Here is a 3729-nt window from a genome sequence, read left to right as displayed (position 1 = left end):
AGGCCAGTGGACAGCTTTGTAAAGGATACACTGAATGCCTGGAACCTGGCCTCTTTGAGTAGAAAGTTCGAGGGTAAGTAAAACTGAGAAAATCCTTTTTGAGAGTGAGGGGACAGAGCTTTGGGGGAAAAAACACAGATTTTTATTGACCTTGTGTACAACAGCATCTACGTCTTCGACGTTGTCATTGATAATCAATAGCCTCTTAGAACCACACAGCCACTTTGGGATTAATAACATTACTTAGATACATTACTTGCACAGCTGCCATAGATAGTCTGGCCTTCATTTTGGCATATTTGCTTTATTGTTCATCTGCAGAGATATTCTGTCACAGTGACCAACCTGACACACACATCACAGGCTGGAAGCAGCTCACGGGCACTTAGAGGTAAAGTGCCTTGCTCATGGGCACAACAGCAGTAGGTAGTATACAGAGATATTGTAGCTGGTAACCCTCTGGCTGCCTGTTATTGGCCTGCCTTTCTAACCTCAAAGCTATTGCTTCGGGGGGGCTAAATGAGATTTTGGTTGCCCCCACCTTGTGGTCAAAACATTTTAGTGGCCCCCCTCTTGACAGCGGAGCACAAATGTCCGTTTTAATGTGAATTCCTGCAATTCTACATATTTTGTCATGGGGTGGACAGACATTTTTGCAATTTTATGACAAATGTCATGTAATTTTACAAATGTTGCCGTGACTTATGCCATGATATCTGAGTGAGAGTGAGTAATACAATCAATGGGGGCCTCCTGGAAGTCCGGGCCCCTTGGTAAGTGCCCTGCATGACCGGTCAGTATTCGGCCATGATTAATATAAGTTTAGATAGCTGGCTAGACTAATTTACCAATTACAAAATTGTTAGCTGACATGGCTAATTGAGTGACTGTCAGTGACTGACATAAAAGAGAAACTGCTGATACACAACCAAATTTCGAACTTGCATGGTGTTTATTCTACTATTATAACTCTCAACAGTACTCGACTGAGTTCCTGGGTCCCTTACGTCGCTTATGCCTGGAGCCAGCCCTGCTACTGCCATCCCTATTAATTTAGCTCTTTCCTCACTCCCTTGCCTTTGTTCAACCATTTGATCTGGCTTATCAACCCTTCCCTCCTCAAAGTATGTGGGTGAAACTACACCTTAAAATCTCTCCCCTAGCGGTTAAGCCTAAGCGGTTAAGATCATTGGGCCAGTAACCGAAAGGTTGCTGTTACGAATTCCCAGAGCCAGCAAAGTGGCAAAATCGTCCGTTCTGCCCTTGATCAAGGCATGTTAACCCCCAACAACAACTGCTCCCATGGCTCCGAAGACGTGGATGTCGATTTAAGGCAGCCCCCCCCCACCTCTCTGAATCAGAGGGGTTGGGTTAAATGAGGAAGACACTTATTGTGACTTGATGGCCTGTAGTAGTGGCTTTATGTATATTTTGTTTCGTAAAGCTGTCTAAATGTTGGTTTTATTTATGGATAATATTCCTTTGATCCTTTATCAAGGTAGAATCAAGATTTCATTGTAATGCGACACTTCGCTGTTTTCAATTGCATTTATCAGACATTGATTGTTTGAATATGGAAATTTCATTAGAACACTTGGAAATATGATTTATACATCTTTGTTTATAATAACAATAATAATGTGTATAAATTGCTCCTCCTTCATGTATTTTTGTGGAACAGTCCCATTTCAATATAGGCTACAGAACTACAAAGACCAAATAATGCATGTGATTAAAAAATAACATTATTTATTGAAAAATACAAGGTTTAATTTTAAAAAATGACTGAGATGACTGTTAGGCCTACCAACAGCCCTAAACATAACTAAATGTAAGAAAAAAACGAATATCTGCTGCTGAGAATCGTAGCCTACTCCGTCTCCACCGTCTTATTCCAAATCCCCTGCAACACACAAATGCACACAAACACGTTCACATTGCTACTTGCTGAAATTTACTGGCAAGAACATATCAAACAAATCAAAGTATATTTTATATTTGAGATTCTTCAAAGTAGCCACCTTTTGCCTTGATGACAGCTTTGCACACTGGAGAGACTTGAAAGGAGAGGTTCTCACGAACACGAATGTGTCGTTTTTTTGCTCAATGACACACACAGGCTTCAGGGGAGTTGTCTGGAAAAGTTGTCTGGGAGTTGGCTGTAAAAATGGCACAATGTGCATGGGATAACATGACCAAATATTGGTCTAAAAAGTATACAAAATCCCTGAGATTTCTTATACACTGAACAAAAATATAAATGCAACATGTAAAGTGCTGGTCCCGTGTTTCATACGCTGAAAAAAAATATTCCACAAATTTTCCATACTCACAAAAAGCTTATTTCTCTAAAATTTTGTTCACAAATTTGTTTACATCCCTGTTAGTGAGTATTTATCCTTTTCCAAGTTAATCCATCCTCCTGACAGGTGTGGCATATCAAGAGACTGATTAAACAGCATTATCATTACACAGGTGCACTTTGTGCTGGGGACAATAAAAGGCCACTCTAAAATGTTTTGTCACACAACACATGGAAATTGTCTTTCTCACTGCAGGAATGTCCACCAAAGCTGTTGCCAGATAACTTTATGTTAATTGCTCTACCAATGTTTGTTTAGAGAATTTGGCAGTGTGTCCAACCGGCCTCAAAACCACAGACCACGTGTATGGCATCATGTGAGCGAGCGGTTTGCTGATGTCAACGCTGTGAACAGAGTGGCCCATGGTGCCGGTGGGGTTATGGTATGGGCAGGCATAAGCTATGGACAATGAACACAATTGCATTTTATCGATGGCAATTTTAAAGCACAGAGATACCGTGACGAGATCATGCCCATTGTCGTGCCATTCATCCGCCGCCATCACCTCATGTTTCAGCATGATAATAGACAGCCCCATGTCGCAAGGATCTGTACACAATTTCTGGAAGCTGAAAATGTCCCAGTTCTTCCATGGCTTGTATACTCACCAGAAATGTCACCCATTGAGCATGTTTGTGATACTCTCGATCATCGTGTACGACAGTGTGTTCCAGTTCCCAGCAACTTCGCCACAATCAACAGGCTGGTTAACTCTATGTGAAGGATATGTGTCGCACTGCATGAGGCAAATGGTGGTCACACCAGATACTTACTGGTTTTCTAATCCCCGCCCCTACCTTTTTTTTTTGTATCTGTGACCAACCAATGTATATCTGTATTTCCAGTCATGTGAAATCCATAGATTAGGGCCTAATGCATTTATTTCACTTGACTGGTTTCCTTATCTGAACTGTAACTCAGTAACATCTTGGAAATTTGTTGCATTTTATATTTTTGTTCAGTATACTTCAAAACCGTATTCCTTATGATTAAATGTTTGACTGTCTGTTTTGCCATGCACAAATGTGTTATTCAATGCGTTTCTATAGGCTATAGCAGTAAAGGACAAAATCAATGTTTCATAAAAATATCAGTACATATAACATTTTATCACCATCTTAAAACAATGCCATATGTGAGCTTAGTAGATATTGCGATATGAGGGCTTAGAGCTACCACCCTACCTTAAATTACTGGGCTTAAATTACTGTAATGTTGCATTCTGTAATGCCTAATTTGCATATTATGTACCTCATTTGCATAATACAGGATTTTAATTTCATACATTTTACTTTTATTTGAATAATTTCTGTGTTCTACATCAGCCCTGGAAATGTCATAAAAATATGACCAACCTATCTTGAGA

General features: G+C 40.0%; 1 long non-coding RNA gene across 1 annotated transcript; it reads right to left on the bottom strand.

Annotated features, from left to right (window-relative positions):
• Positions 1-1727: 1727 nt before the first annotated feature.
• On the bottom strand, positions 1728-3124 carry LOC106579443 (uncharacterized). Its single transcript, XR_006760639.1, has 3 exons — positions 2972-3124; positions 2022-2159; positions 1728-1903 (listed from the first exon to the last, which is right to left on the bottom strand). It is a non-coding gene; the product is annotated as an uncharacterized lncRNA (long non-coding RNA).
• Between the last annotated feature and the right edge of the window lie 605 nt (positions 3125-3729).

Source organism: Salmo salar, chromosome ssa19, assembly GCF_905237065.1.
Source record: "Salmo salar chromosome ssa19, Ssal_v3.1, whole genome shotgun sequence".
Taxonomy (NCBI): domain Eukaryota; kingdom Metazoa; phylum Chordata; class Actinopteri; order Salmoniformes; family Salmonidae; genus Salmo; species Salmo salar.
The sequence above is the reverse complement of the archived record's forward strand: the minus strand, read 5'-3'. Positions and strand labels throughout refer to the sequence as shown.